The 17,852-nt window shown below is 43.6% G+C and overlaps 1 protein-coding gene across 4 annotated transcripts in view; it reads left to right on the forward strand.

Annotated features, from left to right (window-relative positions):
• Window positions 1–6,479: 6,479 nt before the first annotated feature.
• Window positions 6,480–17,852, forward strand: part of Jakmip3 (Janus kinase and microtubule interacting protein 3) — a 158,259-nt gene continuing 146,886 nt past the window's right edge. For 2 of the 4 annotated variants that reach the window (XM_063244961.1, XM_063244960.1), the window contains exon 1: window positions 6,480–6,976. The gene's annotated coding sequence lies outside the window, so the exon portion shown is untranslated. Of the gene's footprint in view, window positions 7,090–17,852 lie in introns of all 4 variants that reach the window. The other 2 variants (XM_063244962.1, XM_063244963.1) reach the window with 2 other exon arrangements.

A 17,852-nucleotide genomic window follows, 5' to 3' on the forward strand; every position in this document is an offset into this window, starting at 1 on the left:
CATGTATTCACTGGGTGTTTCTTCCAGGGTCAAAGCTCTTCTGGATCTGTGAATTCTGCTCCTTACAACCGCTATAGAGGCAGGAAGGGGCAGGATCACCATCTACAGCGTGCCTATGGTGACTGTGTTATAGAGCAGTTAGACTCTAGGGAGGGCCCCACCACTCACTTCTGTTAACATATTGCCAAATGCCATCTTTAAACCAGAAGCAAGGGTGCAGCTGTGAGACAAAGGAGGTCAGAAAGAAAGAGAGGTCAAGACTGGCCACTGCCCCCTGCATGGCATTATGTACTCATACCTCAGAGTAACAGGAAAAATGGAATACCAACACTTGTAAGGACAATTTTGAAAATGGAAAACAGTGCCTCTTATTATTTCACCCTACACAATTATTTTGATTTATGGGCATTTATTTCCCCTTCTCATTTACATGCAAATATTATGATTTGGCTATTTAATGAGCACTCTTGTATGTTACTTTCCAAACACAGGATCCACTGTGGTCTTGTGGTTGGCTTCCTGACATTCATTCCACTCAGATGAAACAACTAAGCCAAACACACCAATTTTGCTTTTTTTGTGAGTGGGCATGGTTGGGTGTGGTGGTGCATGCCTGTAATCCCAGCACTTAGGAGGCTGAAGGATATGGCTCATGCATGGAAATTCTGTTCAGGAATTCTGGAAACCAAGGAAGAGATATTTAATCAGTTAGTCCTGGGGTCTGTCCTATCTGTGGACATATTGTTATGTGATTTGATATACTGTTCTATTGTTCAAATGCACAGGAGGGGTTTTTTGTTTTGTTTTGTTGGTTTTTGTTGCTGAAAACAATGAACTGATATAATTTCATGTTATAAAATTTTGTCATAGTTCTAGCTAACCCTTAAAAATTTAAATTTTTATTCTGAAATAATTTCAATTTCTAAAAGAGTGATGACCCATCTCCCAGGATTGCCAGCCTCACCTTGTCTTTCTCTCTGCAAAATCCTACTCATTTGATGGGGTTAAGTTCAGATCTGTTTGATCAGATTCTTCTAGTAAAAACAAATGCCTTTCTTCTTGGCATTTGTGTAGAATTTCCTTAAACTTCTCTTTGGTAGTAACTTTACTCTTCATTGTGCAGGGAAGATCATCCTGTTCATTGTCCATTTTGACCTCTTTCTGATACCTTCTTGGACAGCAGAGCCTGAAAGGTGAAGTACTATGCTTCTCTGGCTGGCTTGCAGCCAGGCTTCCGGATGAGATTCAGTTTCCATGAGTCACATGGACTTGAACAGGAAGTGCATTTGCGATTGAGTTAAACAGAAAGAGAGCTTTGCTGTGAGTTGCTCATCTTAAGCAAGGGGTCTGCCAGGCCTGGCATAGCCCTGGAACCCACAGTGCCCAGCGACTTCTGGCCCTGGAGTGAGGGTGGTGAGTGTGCAGTGATCATGAGTGCAGTGAGAAGAGTAGATTTTGATTCTCAGCCTTCTGATTTTGTCTAAGGAACCACTGCTGTTCTCCTGGGAGTATCCAGAGTCCATCCTTGAGCCCATTCTTATTCTTCCAGTTACTCAGTGACTTTATAAGGCCTACATTTCTTGCATTATTAAAGTAATTTCTGTTAAAAATAGTTTTTCTTTATATGCATCTGACCTTTGACAGTGCTATTTCCATAAATAGCTACATATAGGTCATAAAGGATGGGAATCTGAGACTTACCTGACTTGGCTGAATTTGGAGAGTACAGATTATCATTTTTTGGTCATCAGTGGCTATGGAATGAAGTGTCCACTGAAGATGCTACCATAGTCCCTTATATCACCAGGCACAAGGAGAATAGGAATTGTGAGTCGGGATCATGGCCTTTGGGAGGAGGATTTGATGGCTCTGAACACCTGTGCCCTGTATGTCTTATAATCTTATGGTCTGAAGAAACTGGCTCTGTCCTGCTTCAGTCACTGCATCTTTGCCCACCATCATCACAAGCAAGAAAGTGGCAAATCGCCCAGCTATACTGTCCTGACTCCATAAGTAAGGCTAACCAGAACGGAGCACGCAGACAGGGTCAGACTCAGGAAGGGAAGCTTGGACATGCATGGGCTGCAAGATTGGCCAATACCTTTTGGCAAAACTAAGGCAGCATGAAAATGGTTTCTAAGGATGCTAGATCATGGAAGGAGCAATACAGTACTAAAACAATTTAATTTGACATAACTACAGATTTCTTGAGAATGGTAAGACTAGTACAAAGATGTATGATATATCCTCCACTTAAACTTCCTAAAATATTAATCATATATGTTACATATGATTGAGAGTAAATTATAAGCATGAAGCCCTTTCCTCTGTAAATACATTAGTGCGTATTTCCTAAAAACATGGACATGCCCTCACATAACCACAGCTCAACTGCCAAATCAGAAAGTTAATATGGATATATTATTTGCTAATCAAATTTCCTCATATCCTAATGATGCTTTTTATAGGAAAACAAAATCTTGGATTGTGAGTCATATCCATGTGTCATTCTCTTTGGTCTCTTGTAACCTAGAGCAGTTTCTAACTTTTGTCTGTTTTGATCCTGACAATTTTATGAGTTCTGGGTAACAGTTGTTCTATATATACCCCTCAATTTAGGTTTGTGAGATGCTTCATCTTGACATGACTAATTCATATGATATGAATTTGGACAAGAATACTCCAGAAATGACATGTCTCTGTTCTCATATTTTGAGATGTACAGTGTTGACCTGTGCCATTTCAGATGTTATGAATGTTAATGTCTAGGTTACATCAGTGTCTGCTAGGTTTTCCCACTGTAAATGACCCCTATGTGACTAATAAATCTCTCAGGAGGAAGCACTTTGAGACCAATTATGTATTTCATTTCTCATCAGACACTCACTGGTCTCTGCTTTTTACCACCTCTGCCTGCGCATGTGATCTTAGGAGTTGAATGCAGGGACGTCAGAAAGCAAAGTAAGTGCTCTACCATTGACCTGCAATCCTAGTCCTTCTTGTCTTTCATTTTGAAGTAAATTATCTTGCAGCTGTTCCCTTAGTTTCTGAAATTTCTTGGAGTAAATTGATTTTTTTTTTTTTGGTCTTTTTGAGACAGGGTTTCACTGTGAAGTTCAGGTTGGCCTTGAATACACTTAATAGCCCTGACTGGCCTCAAACTTTTGGCAATCCTCCTGCTTCAGTCTCCCAAGTACTGGGATTACAGGTGTGTGCCACGCTACCTGGCCTGATATATTTAGTAACTGGTAGAATTCCCAGGTTGGCTCCCTGGTCCATGGAATAAAGGCATCAGGTGGAGGTGCTGGAGGATACTGTAGATCCCCATTCCCAATAATAAGCCCAAAGCAGTGCTGCATACTGAAAAATTGAAGGATGGCAACTTGTTTAATTCACTTACTGGCCTATGTGGAAAACAAGTGGGTTATGGAGCAGGACAGTGCATTATCCTAAGCTTTATCAAACACTGACTTCAATTGCAATTGCTTTTGCAGATATGACCTGTTTATTAGAACAGTGGAACAAGTCTCTCTCAGTACATTGTATGTGGTCATAGTACTGGCAAATGCATTTTCTTTCTGTACCAACCCTTGTGGAATCCTGGGATGAGTTTGCTTTCACACTGCATAGATATCAGTTCATCTTATGGTGTTGATTCAATAGCACACCAACACTGTTCAGTTCCACAACTTGCTCTGCAGGGATCCTTACCAACTACCCTGAATCCTGCTGGAAATATTACATATACAAGACTCAATAAGCAGGAAGTAGCCAGTACCCAGATGCCTGGTTAAAGATGCATGAGCGCTAGAGGGTAGAGAATAATATCTATAAAACTTCTTCAAGATCTTGTAGTTTCTGAAAGTTCAGACAACTGAAAGATGTTAGGACATTGTTTCAAATGAGTAGCAGGCAGCATGTTGTAACTTGTATCTTTCAGCACCAAATTACAAATGGTGTGCCTTTTGGGATCTTGAAAGTAGCATATACAAACTTTACTAGAGAGAGGCTCAGGGCAAAAAAGTGTTAACCAGCTGACTAGGCTTCCTGGCAGCATGAATCCCTGTTGGGCCCTGTGATCCAGGGAATCCTATGATGCTCCATGTGTCTGTGGAATATAAGAATGCCAGACCCAGTCCCCTTTGCTGAGTGTGGTGGTGCAGGCTTATAATATCTGGCTTGCTCATGAGTTGTCAGGAGACAGTACTGTATCTCACTACAGTTCACTAAGAGATCATTCAACATAAATTGTCAATTATTACCTGTTGTTAACTGATTTATCAAGCCTCAGAAATAAACATGCTCAACACAACTCTACCATAAAAATGGCATATATGTGGTTTATTATGGCCTCAGTTATGCTCTGAACTTCCCCAGTTCCTGTGTTGAAGTCTTCGCCTTCCCTGTGACTATTTGGAGACAGGCCCTTAAGGGAATAATTAATGTTAAGTGAGACCATAAGAGTGGGCTCCTAATCCAATAAGACCAGTGTTCTCATGAGATAAGGAAGAGACACATGCAGAGGAAAGACCACATGAGGACTCAGGGGAAAAGGTGGGGTTATGGTTTAGATCTAAAATGTTCCCTCAAAGCCTTGTACACTGAAGATGATTGGATTACAGGGACTGTATACTGATGAGTAGATTCATCCATTGATGAGTTTAGTAGCTGAATGTACTATTGGGAGGTGCAGCCCGTTGGAGGTGGGTTGACTGGGGCATGACCCAGAAGTGTGCTCCTCCCTTTTCTCTCTGCTTCCTGGCTGCTGTGGGATGAGCAGCTGTCCTGCACCATTCCCTTCCACCCATGCCCTTTCTGCCTCGGAACCAGCTAAATCTTCTAAAAATCATAAGCCTCTCCTTTAAATTGTGGCTGTTCAGTATTTTTTTTCCTAGCCACAGGAAAGGGCCTAATCCAGGAGGCCATCTGCACACCCAGGAAACAGGCCTCAGGGAAAATCAGCCCAGCCAGCACCTCGATCTTGGACTTTCAGCCTCCAGAACTATGAGACAATAGCTGTTTGGGCTATGTGGTCTGTGGTATTTCATCATGACTGTTCTAGTAACTAATGCAAGATTATTCTCAAACACGTCCTAAACATTTAAATAAGTTTCATGAGTGTGTAGCTCACCCTCTAAGTACATCTACCTCTCTTGTATTCCCTGTTGCTCCACCTGCATTTAGAGAGTTTCCTAAAGCAAGCTGACCAAGGAACAACAGCGGTGATGACAACAAAGATATGAATACAGATGATTTTGCATGTGAGGCTGGGATTGGCTAGAAGAGGTCTGATAGCATCCCAATCATACTCAGATCGGCCCTAGTGAACAGTGGGGCAAGCGAACTCCATCCAGCAGGCCAAACTTAAAGCAGTATATCTGATTAGCCTTTACTTTACTTTGGAAGGTGAGTTGGCTGGGAAGACATGTGGGTGGAGAGGGCTTCTGGAATGGACCGATTTGTACACTCACCAAATACTTCTACACAGAAGACACTCACAGTAGGAGATAAGGTGACCTGTTCTGCAGAGAGCACCTAACTCTTCTCTGGTGTGCAGATGTGTTACAAAATAGTCACAGAAGTGGCCGCAGTGCATGGACGGATCACAAATGTACACAACAACCTTGGACTTCCCTTCCTGCCTTGCCAAGGCTGATCCAGCTACTGCCACAACTGACCTCTCAGTCTATCCACAACCAAGACTAGCAAGATATCTGGGATGCGGCATTACAACATGGGGGACCAGATGGCCTTCTGGTGGCAAATCAGTTATTTCAGGCCCCTTATGAGAACAGACCCTTTATTTTTCTCAGCAGTTTTTCCTTCTCCAGCCACTGAGCTTCCATTACTGGAGACTGAATGGTTTGTTCACTCTTACACTATCCCATTCACAACTAATTCTCACACAAAAAAAAAAACCCTCAAAAACTGAGACACGGGCTGATGTCCACTGGATTTACAAGCTTTATGACATATCTGCTGTCACAGCAGTCTGGAATGTCCTGTTTTAAAGACCTCACAGGTCAACCGTTGCAAAGCTGAGATTCTGTGTTACCACATGCATTCTTCTCCAACAACCAGCACATGGCTCTGACCTTCCTGTGACCAGAATGCACAGGTCCAGGAGAAAGTGGGAGAGGCTGCCCAATTATGCGTAGAAATCCACTTTGCTTTCCATAGCTAGAATTTTGGGTTGTGCTCTTTTATAATCTTGGTGCATTCTGCTAAAGAATCGTGTAACCAGGATGTAACTTTTCATAAAACAGTGTTTGCTCTTACAGTATGTGAGGTTTATTCACTCATCTACCCCCTCCAGTGACTCTGAATGAAGTGTGTACCAATATTTTTCTGCTTGACAGGTGAAGACCCAGGAAGAACAAAAGGAGAAGGATGGAACTATGGATTCCATGACATGATTCATTCGCTACAAGTTTCCAGGAAGTATTTCTCCAGCAAGAGGGCTGCGGGAGGCAGCATTTGGAGACGGCAAGCCAAGAGTTAATGACTGGAACACACACGTGCAACTATTCGTTGCTTCTCATGGCTGCTCATATCCAGCAGGAAACCAGAGTAATTCTTGCCTGGATAAGTACCTCGTAAGCCCGCGTTCCTTGGCGGGGAGCAACGCCCTGTTAAATCTAGCTGGCTTTCACCTCTTGCCCTCCCTCTGCAGACTCCTCTGCAGCAACCGCGGTTATTTTCAGGAGCATGTTTCTTATTTTAATACATTGCAAACCTGCTCCTTAAAGGACAAGACGAACAATTTGGAGAAATCAGGAGGGTCTCGCTGATCCGGCGCACTGGCGGCAGCGGTCTGAGAGCCGGAGGGTCGGAGAGGGCTGGGTTTTCGGGGCGCCCGCCCGCGGTGACGCGCGCCCCCCGCCCGCCGCAGCGCCACTGCAATGGCTGAGCGGGGCCGTCGGACGTTGCCGCCCCAGAGCCCACGCCGGCCAGAGCCTGCTCACGGGGAGCCTCGGTAAGCAGCAGCCGGCGGTCTTCTGGGGCCCCGCGTTCCCAGCAGCCGGGCGGGGCAGGTACGCGCGCGCGCTCGCCCAAACCCGGTCTCTGCGCTCCGCGGCGCTTGGCACGGTGCGTCCTGGATCGCGGGCGCCCTGCGCGGCAGGGCTGCGGGCATAGGGTAGCGCGGGTGGCCGGGTGGCGGGGTTGGCCCGGGCGCCGGGGCCGCTGGTGTCCGCCCGTGGCCGCGGGGGCTCCCTCAGGTCACGGGTGTTGTGGCTGAGGCGCCCCTCCCTGCCCGGGATGGGGGTCCTTTCAGCCTCTCCCTAGGACCTCTGCGGGCCGCTGGCCATCTATTTTCATTGAGCTTGTTTCCAGGTTTGTGCCCGAGCTGGGGCCGCACCGCCCCACGGCTCGCAGGCCGCGGGACTCGGCGTTGGGTGGGGCCGCGCAGGTGCTGGGCATCGCAGGCCAGCGAGAAGCCTTTGAGCATTTTTGCTGTGCCTCTTTCAGGAAGGTGCTGCCCGGCGATTTTTTAAAAATATAGTTTTAAATTTCACTTATTTTGGGTTTCCGGGGGTGGCTGCATAGCTGTCAGGTGCTGATTAATATCAGAAGGTGCAAAATAAAGGGTTTGATTTGGTTCAGGACTCGGTTAAGGCTATTCTGACTTGAACAGTTTTCCTAGAAAAAATTTTTTCTGCATATCCCTTTGACCTTGCTTCCTGGGAGACACAGTTGATATCTTTAATAATAATCTGCTTTACATCTTAGGCTTCGATTCATTATTTTCTTCCTGCTGTCATAAAATGCATTAAAGCCTTCTCTCTCTCTCTCTCTCTCTCTCTTCTTTCTTTCCTTCCTTCTTTCAATTTCTTTCTTTTTTTCTTGCTGTCTGCAAATACAAGCAACAAGAGTGGTGACTTGCAGACCTGAACATTCACTTGCAGAACAGCAGAAATGTCCTCTGTCTTGCTCGGCAGAGACGGGGCCTGGGGTCTTTTGGCTGCTGGAGGACTGTTCCTCCACCTTGGACTGGACAGCGTTGTCTGTCAGGGTTCAGGCCTGAAAGCAGAGCAGGCAAGAGCTTCCTAGTGCCTCTCCCTGAGAGTTGATTTGTGGCTTTGAATCAACACTCCCTCTGGCTACCTGCAGTATTTTAATTAATGGCAGATAGAGCTCCACATACCTTCTGTAAATTCAGCATCTAAGAGTAGCATTTTCCATTTAGGACAGTTTCCAGGAACGTCAACCGAACACCATCAAGCGTGTTGATGTCGGCACAGTGGTGTGTTTTAGGGAAGCACCGCCAGTTCCAGGTTCATCTGTGCTTTAGTTTCTGGAGCCTCAACACCCACTTTCCCAGGGCCCCCTGGGCTGGGTGCTGCCCTGTGACTAGGTAAACAGAGGACCCACTGGTGCAGAGTTGGTAGCATTGCCCTGCATTAGTTGGCATTTTCCAAAGAATATGACTGGAAAAAAGGAGTTTTACAATATTGAGCTTCCGTTGGAAGTTGATTGAAGATATAATTTTGGTTTGAGATAAGGTTTTCAGGCAAACCTTATAAACTATATAAGCTTATTGTTTCAGGACATTTTTCATACTGAAAATATTTACACAGATGCCATCCATACTGTTTAAAATGAGCTATGTAAAGGAAGAGGTGAAGAGGATTGGTGATTTTAGTTCTGTAACCCCTAAGAACCAGTCACAAACCTATAGCTGCAGTCCTTGTTTCTAACATTTCTCATCCTCCAAAGAAACCAACGTGCAGTGGTTTAAGCTGGTGGTCATTAACTGTTCACAATCAACAAGTCCCAAGTTCTGGGATTTGGGTACCAAAAGCTTCATTTGTGATAATTTGCAAGTTTGAGAAGATTGTGACAAATGGCATAAAAATTAAGAATAATTGTCATTATAATAAAAGATATGAAAGAGGAAATAGTGCTCCATGCCAGGCACTGCTCTGATTTCCTTACCTGTGTCAGGGAGGGTAGGGATGGGCCTTTGGCTCTAGAGAGATTGGAGGCTGGGCTGGGAAGGGCACAAAGGCAGGTGAACACGGCGCCCTTCATGTGCAGCCACAATAGGAACCAGCTTGGACATGGCACTCATACGGTGTTGGGGATGTTCCTGCCCCACACCACAAAGCTGGGGTCCTCTGTACAAGATGTGCTGTGTGTGAAGGCTTGGCTTCTCCCCAAGTCTTTGGTGTTGCACTAAGTGAGCACTTGGGCCTCTTTGCAAACCTGAACCTTTTTTTCCCCTTCTAATTATAAGGGAAATTCTTAAGTTTTAGAAAAGTACAATCAAGACAATCATTAGCATTCATGACTGGCTCCTGCCTAGGTAACTCCTGCTGATCGTTTGTCCTGCAGGGGATGAATTGTGTGGCTTCCCCCAGATTCACATGTTGAAGCTCTGGTCCCCATGGATGGCATTTGGAGGTGGGACTTTGGGAGGTGATTAGATAAGTGAGGTCGAAGGATGGGCGCCATGATGGGGCCAGTGAGGAGAGCCTGTCTACCACAGGACATGGCACACGAGGACACATGTCAGCCAGGATGCTGGCCTGAGGGACCTTGCCGCTCGCTGTCCAGGTTCTGCTCTGGTTCTGCCCAGGTGCTCCCTTCTTCAATGCCTTCTGTCACTTTCTGGCTGACTTCTCTCCTTCACTGTTACCGGATCTCAGCCGTTTGGCCAAAGTCAGGTTAAGGGATCCTTCTCACAGAAACAGCCTCCAGGAGCTCATTTTCTTTTCTTCTTCTCTCTTAGTCTTAGTGTGGTAGCTAACAATTACAGGACATTTATCTTCATGACAGATTTTTAACTTTGTAATACTTTGCAACTTACAGTCAGATGTTGGCTACAGGTACCAGGTCATACAGCAGATGTCTGGAGCTTGCCCATCTCAGGGAAACTTTGTGCCTGTTTGTTTTAATGCTCTGTTTCTCCTCCTTTGGCTCTTACTACCCTATTCCAGTTTTATTAATTTGTAATTTGACTATTTTAGAGTGGAACTGTGCAGTCTTGTCTTTCTAACTTACTATTTTACTTTGTATAATGTCCTTATGTTTCATCCATTTTTTTTTGTCTTTCTGACTTAGTATTTCACTTTGTATAATGTCCTTATGTTTCATCCTTTTTTTTTTTTTTTTTGGTATTGGGAATTGAACTGAGGACCTCATGCTTGCTGGGCAGGTGCTGTGCCACTGGGCTGTATTCCTGGCCATCTATGTTGTTTTAAACAGCAGATGCTCCTTCTTTTTCAAGGTTAAGTAGTACTCTGTTGCACGGTAGTACCATTTTTTAGTCCATTGTATTTTTAAAGGCTTTATTATGGGTCTTTCGAAGATCTGTGCAGAGTTGAGGTGGGTTGGAAAGGAAGAGGCACTGGGAGGAGTTTATGGGTGGCAGTAGGAAGGGGCAAGAGGGAGGCTGGCCTGTGAGGAGACGGTGGGCAATGGGCTTGCCCTGTCCTGTGCACAGATTATGTGGGAGCCATACAGGATATTGGGCTCACTTCTGATACGACAGGCATCGCAGACCTGAATATGGGCAGTTATGGTCCTAGTCAAGTACCGTCTCTGGTGTGGAGAACCTGGGGAGACTCAGTTGGGGTACAACCTCCACTGGGCCAGGCTGGGCCAACAAGGCTGATGGCACCTTTTCTGTCCTGCATACCTTGTGGTCTCTACTAGCTCCATAGTATGCCATTGATAGGAACAAATGGAACTGAATAGAAGCTGCTAAGTAGCTGCGGGGAAGGGTGCAGCTGAGCTGCCACAGTGGGTCGCACTGTCCATGGCTGGAACAGGAGCCTGTGCACCTTCTGTCCATGCTGCCCTACCATCAGTTTCTTGTGTAAGCATGGTACGTTTATTAAAACCAGGGCATCAACATTGGTATGGTGCTACCAACTAAACCACAGACCCGTCCAAATTTCACTAGTTCCCCACTGCTATCCTCATTTCTGTTCCAGAATCCCATCTGGGATCCCACATTGCATTTAGTGGTTCTTTCTCCTTCTTTCTATGACACTTGCCCAGTCTTTCCTTGTCCTGTATGGCCTTAATAACTTTTGGAGATTACTCACTGTTATTTTGTGCAGTGGCCCTCAGTCCAAGTGAATCTCATCTCCATCTGGTAGTACACAGGCTGTCCATTTTTGGTGACAAAACCTTAGTGGGTTCCTATGCCTTCTGCACACTGCACTGTGACATTGAATGGCCTACACTACCAGGTCATGTGTGAGGTTTTCTCCTCTGTGACATGGCTTCCTTTTCAGAAGTATCTGTTCATACCTTTCCATTTATGGTTGATAAATATCTCAGAGTGGTGTGCTGAGACCCTGAAAATCCTGTGTCGTGCATTTTCGCCCCTGCGTTGGTGTCACTGTGCTTCTCATGTCCAACTAACAGTCATCATGGTGGCATCTCCTGTCCTATCATGGGCCTTCAATTTGTTTCCTTCTTTTACATTTACTAATTGGAATTCCATGTTAGGAAAATGGTTCCTTTGTCTACTAATTTGTTTTTTTGTATCAGCAGAGAACTTGAATAATTGCTTTATCCCATGGATTAAAATCCCATAATAGTATTTACTCTATTATGTAAATGGCACTGGATTGGACTTGTAGAGCTCCTGAGCGGCTCCTAGGTTCTTTGTAAGCCTGTCCTTGTCATTGTTCTTGTCCTCCTCCTCCTCATCATAGCACTTCCTTATTTTCTAGAACCATAGGACATTCTGGTCATGGTTTTTGTTTTCTCTCATTGAGGACTGATAGATTTTTGTCAATCCTGGGGATTGAATCCAAGGTCTTCATGCCAAAATATATCCCCTGAGTGGGGCATGGTGGGTGCACGACAATAATACTAGCATGTGGGAGGCTGAGGCAGGAGTTTCACTGTGAGTTTGAGGCCAGCCTGTGCTACAAAGTGAATTCAAGGCAAGCCTGAACAGCATAGTGAAACCCTGTTCCAAAATGACAAGATATATGCTCACAAATTTTATTTTATTTCTGTTTGGTTTTGAGCCAGGGTCTCTCTGTGTAGCCTAGCTGGCCTCAGACTCCCAGCAGTCATCCTCTCTTGGCTTTCTGAGTGCAGGGATTACAGGCACGCACCACCACATGCAGCTTTCCAGCTCTTTTTTATATTGAGAAAGGGTCTTAAGTTGCTGATTTGTGTAAACTGGGCTCAAATTTATCATCTTGCCTCAGCCCGTAGAGTTTTGGGATTATAAGTGTGTGCCATTGTGTCCTGTTTTTAAAAGGTTACCTGGTGTTATCTGATGCTTGTCTATTTCTTTTGAGTTCATGTTAATGGATTTTTTTTCTTGCCTGGAGGCCTTGAGGATTTTTATCTTTAGCTTTGACATCTCATAGTTTTGCCAAGTATGTGTCAAAGATGGTGGTCTAGATTTATTTTTCTGAATGTCTGGTGAGCCCTTCAAAATGTGTAGATTTTGAGTTTTTCCTTCATGTATATATGGAAGACTTTCTTGGTGATCATTTTAAACATTAACTCTGTTCCACTGTCTGAAAATCCATCCTCTATCCCTTTCCTGTCTGTCTTCCCTTTCTTCCCCTCTGGCCCCTTTAGGCTTTTTCTGTAACATCATTTTATTTTCCTAAGTTTTTCTCCCTTTTGCCCATTCTTCAGTGACTTTTATTAAATTTTCATCTGAATCTGTTCTGCCTTGAATGTCTTGTCTCTTATTTCTGAGGTAATTTTTTTTAATCCCCTTTTCCCCCAGAAATTCCTTTTTTCCCATTTTGGGTTCATTTTGGCTTTCAAGCCTCTAATACAAGGTGGTTCTCATGCCCTTGTGTGCTGTGTGGAGTTTCTTCTGCTTTGGGGTTGTTTTTGTGTGTGAGTTTTCTTGTGTGAGGTTTTGTTTTCTGCTTTTCTCCAGGGCTCTCTTTGCTCATCTTTGTGATGTTGAATAGTCCACAGGATTCCTGCTTAGTAACACACGTTTGTGTCAGGCTGCTAGAGTCCAGACATTTTAGTGAGGTATTTTTTTGCTTGTTTTGCTTGTTTGTGAATCTTCTGATTTTTTTCTTGCAAGGCCTCTTTTCTCTTCTCTTCTTGACTTGATTGTTAAGGGGAGTTTATCTCTTCCATCTTTTCCTCTTATCTGGGAGATGTTTTCAATGACACCACTCCTTTCCACACAGAGTTTGAATCTTTACACAGCTCACTTGCCTCTGCCTGCCTTTAATCCTGTGTTAAAGCAGGGCCTGGGTCTTCATGTTCTTGGAGATCCCTTCCTGCGCCCCTGCTATGAATCGCCCAGTGACCTTTTAGACTGGCTCTACCCATTGAGACTGGCTGTCACCTTGCTGGCTGTTGTCCGTGAAGCCTTCTTGGCTGTTTCCTGCTTGCCTGTGTTTTCCTGTTTTGCCTTGGCTCAGCACATAGTCTGGAGATTGGGATGAGGATCATGATCCTGGGATTTGTTCTCTTTACTTGCAGTTGCTTCCCAGTTTTGTGTTCTCTGTGTTCAGATAATGCCAAGGGGATAGTTTTATAAGTCTGTTTGCATAGATTCTTAGTAGTAGGTTTTCCAGAACAAAAGGAAAACAACTGTGTAGTCTCCATGTGTGGAAGCCCCTGGGCAGTGCCATCTGATTATGGAGGGGAGACATGGTAATTTCAGTGACTTTTCTTTTCTTTCCTTGGTACTGGGAATCGAACTCACGGCCTCACACTTTCCAGGGAGGTGCTTATGCCACTGAGCTAAATCCTTGGCCCTCAATGAAACTTTTACTGTGGAGTTATTTGGCTTCTCTTAATTATTAGGCGTTCTTAACATAGGAAGTAGCTATTTACCTACATATAAATTGAAGGGGTTTTCCCCATTTTGTTTGCATTATTTAACTTTTTAAAAAAATAACTGGGGCTTTGTTTTGTTTTCATACAAAAGTGTGTATGTATTTGTCTTTTAATCAAGATTGACTTTTCCTCCCAAGAGTTTACATCAAGTGGGAAGCATTTATTTTTGAGCTAAATTCTGGTTAGTGATTTCTGACTTCTGGAGTTTGCAGAACTGTCAAATCCCCTTAACCTTGATGTATAGGAAATTTGTCAGTTAAAAATAAGAGTCCCCTTTCCTCCAGCACTGGATCTTGGATTGTTACTTGTGTTACCTGATGCTGATGGGACTTAGCTCTACCTTGGTATTCTGGGAACTATAACTAGGGTGCCTTTAATTATTTTATTATTATAAGTGTTGCCCATACTGATTTCAAATTCCTGACCATAAGCAGTTTTCTGCCTCAGTCTCCTAGTAGCTAGATCCAGAGGTACACACCCCAGGCCTGGTTATCTGTCACAATCAAGATGGCACAAAATTCTCTGTGACTCCTCTCATTGTAGTCAGGGATCCTCTGAGCCCCATAGCTTCAGCTGATAGTACACGGTGGAGAGGTAAACAGCTAGCTGAGCTTTCCCCAGGTCCTTGCCCACACAAGCCTGAACAAAATGATTTTCTTTTCTTGTAGTACTGAACCTAGGGACTTGTGTATGCTAAACCACCAAACTACATCCCTAGCACCTTTGTACTTTTTATTTGTAGATAGGGTCTTCCTGAGTTGCTCAGTCCCACTTGCAAATCCCCCTGCCGAAATCTCCCTAGTAGCTGGGATTACAGGTGTTTACCCCTACTCTTAAGGAAGTGTTTGTCTAAGCCTGTAAATTTGTTAACGTCAGAATAGATAATCAGAAGACAGGCAGTACTTTGTTACCTTGTCTTGTAGAGTATTTTTAAAATCCATTGTTTCACTTTGCTATGGCCATTGCTGTTTTGTGTCAAGAAGAAATTTGGGGAGGTTTACAGGCTATGCTGTCAACATTACTGTTTTACCTATGCCTCCTCAGTGTGTATTTCTCTATTTCCACTTAATGTTTCAATTTGAGCTTAAATCTATTTTATTATGTGCTTCCTATATTTTTTTTAAAAGAGAATAAAACCTAACGAAGTAAAACAGAAGAAAGTCAGTGAAAACAAAACCGTGAAAGTGGCACAGAACTTCAAAACAGGATAATAGGAAATCAGCAATGGCTACCATAATATCTCTTGTTATCTTCAGAATAGTTGTCCATACCATCAGACAGTAAAATCAAATAAAACAAAACAATATAACGAGTCAAAACAGAGCATTAAATAAAACAAAAAAAATTGGAACAAAACTAAACAGTGAGAGAAATATTGGATTTGCAAAACAAGACAGAAGGAAATCCCCCATATTTGCTATATTGCACACTGTCATCCTCCTAGGGGATGCTCAGACTACCAGCCTTAGGCCTGCAAAGTCAATCAGGCAGTACAAGCATTCAGTTATTTTTGTACGTCGGTTACTAGCAACTCATCCTGTCCTCTGCACCAGCTGGTGGCCTACGGTGTGTGTGTGTGTGTGTGTGTGTGTGTGTGTACTGGCTTCTCTCTTCCTGGGACCCACGTGGCTTGCACAGCTTGTAGGAAGGGCAAATTGGCTTCTTCTTATGCTCCTCCTCCCAGTGTACTTTCTGCTTACTGCAACTATTTTTCTCGTTTTTGTTTTCTTTTACACTTACTGAAAATTTTTCTCTTCTACTAAACCCTATATATTTTTCTATTATTTTCATGAATGCTAAAAAACAGCACACAAAATTAACATAAAAGGCTAAAACGAATAAAAATTCTCTTTTCGGATAAAGAAGTGGGATACTTTAACTTCGGAGCTCTCTCTCCTAAGTTATGTTTTTGTTATTTGGTATTTTATTATTATCTTGGTTATTATATAACACCACTGGAAATTATTATCACAATTTGTAGTGACTTTTAGATTTCCCTACATGTTTACCAATTTTGTTGTTTTTAATTTCTATTTGTCTTGCAAATCTTCCATCTGAAGTTCTCTTTCCTGAGGTGGATCCTACAGCAGTGCTTCCACTTCACTGAGTGCAGGCACCATACTGGTTTTTTTGTAGTGGGAATTGAACTCAGGACCTCATGATTGCTAGACAGGCACTCTGCCAATTGGCTGTATCTCTGGCCCGATACTTGTGGTTTTTGTCTTTCTTACTTTTGTGTCATTACTGAGGCAAAATACTCAACACCCAGAGTTAAAGTGGGAGAGATTTACTTAGCTCTCGGTTTGTGGAGGTTTCAGTCCATAGTCAGCTGGCTCCAAGGCAACATGGTGTGGCTGAGGGGCAGCCCTTCATGGCCATGAAGACAGAAAAATCAAGGAGAGAAGAAGAGAATCCCAGCGTTGGGCCATGAATCAATCACAAACTCTAGATTCAGCCACTTCAAAAAAGCTTGTCTGCCTTGACAGCGTGAGGCTTTGGGGTGGGGGACATCCAGACACCCAGACACACACCGTAACAGTTTTCCTTTTGTGGTTGTTGTTGTCTCAAGCTTTCTAGAATAAGGGTGAAATATCTCTACTGGGGTTAGAATTTGTGTTGCAGCTGCTACAACACACAACCATGTTGAACTCACAACCTTGTGCTTGCCAGGAAGGTGCTTACACTGCTGAGCTAAATCTCCAGCCTTACTTTCTTTAAAGTATATTTAAAATGTTATTCCATAGTTTCGAGGTTTCTTTCCTCCTGTAAGAAATCAGCTGTCCTTCTGACCATCCTTCTTATGAACATACTATGCTTTTCCTTGGGCAGGGTTTGTTCGTTCGTTATTTTCTTCTTTGTGTCTTCTCTCTCCTATGTCTTTCTTCTCAAGTTTCACTAATATACCTATGTTTGCACCTTTGGGGTTGTTTGTTTGTTTTTTGAGACATGGTCTTGCTATGAGCCCAAACTGACCTTAAACTCATAGCAATCCTCCTGCCTCAGCCTCCCGAGTACTAGGATTACAGACTTGCACCACCATGTCCAGCAAACCTTTGGGTTTTGGGGGCGTTTTTTTGGCCTTTCATCAATTCTAGGAAATTCTCAGTCACTGTATCTTCAGTTTGCTTCTGTTATTTTCTCCTTCTGTAACCTTGTGTTCTACCTTTCTTTTCTATCTATTTATGCTTAATTACAGGGTTTTTCCCGCTAAATTTTCTTTCAGTTCACCAGTTCTGTCTTCTGGTACTCAGTCTACTCCATAGTGTTTACTGTGCTTTTTTTTTTTTGGTACTGGGGATCGAATTCATGATCTTGTATTTTCCAGGCAGGCACTAATGCCACTGAGCTAAATCCCTGGCCCTATCTATTGCGCTTTTAATTTCAGTGATCATATTTGTTACCTTTCTTTTTAATTCATGTGTGAAATTCCACTTCTTATAACTTGCTATTCCCTTAAGTGATTTTCAAGCTTATAAATTATTTCTTTAAAGAAACCCCAAAACAATGCAGCAAGAAGTTGTGTGGGAGGACGGGCATAGATTACCTGGGAATTCTGTGTCCTTTCTGCTAAGTTTTGCTGTGACTCCAAAATTGCTATAAAAAATAGCCTACTTTTAAAAATAGAAATAATTGTTTTGTAATAGTTTTGTGGTGTCTGAAGTTTGTGTAGGTCTTTAAAAGTATTTTTTAAAACCTGGTTCTTCTTCTTTTTTTTTTTTTTTGTTTCCTGGTTTTCCAATTAACCACTACCTGCATGTTAGCCCTTCCCCTTGAACCCTTGTTTGCGGGGTTTGTGAGACCTAGATATGCCCCATTCCCAAAAGGGCCCTGTTCCCTCCTGCTAGGTACTCAAGTCAGGAAGCTCTGCACATCCAGCTCTCAGTCTGGTCCCTTCACCCACCTGGGCCATCTGCTGGCTGGGCTCCTGTCACCACTGCGCAGGAATGATTTTCTCAGGGCTTCATTTCTTCTCCCTCAGCCTACCAAGGTGGTTCTCTATGGCCTCATGGGTCTGGGGTCTTGGCATTAGGTTAATGGTAGGAGGGCGTGCCATA

Source organism: Cavia porcellus, unplaced genomic scaffold, assembly GCF_034190915.1.
Source record: "Cavia porcellus strain 051 isolate PalLab524CR breed Dunkin Hartley unplaced genomic scaffold, mCavPor4.1 scaffold_2, whole genome shotgun sequence".
Classification (NCBI taxonomy): domain Eukaryota; kingdom Metazoa; phylum Chordata; class Mammalia; order Rodentia; family Caviidae; genus Cavia; species Cavia porcellus.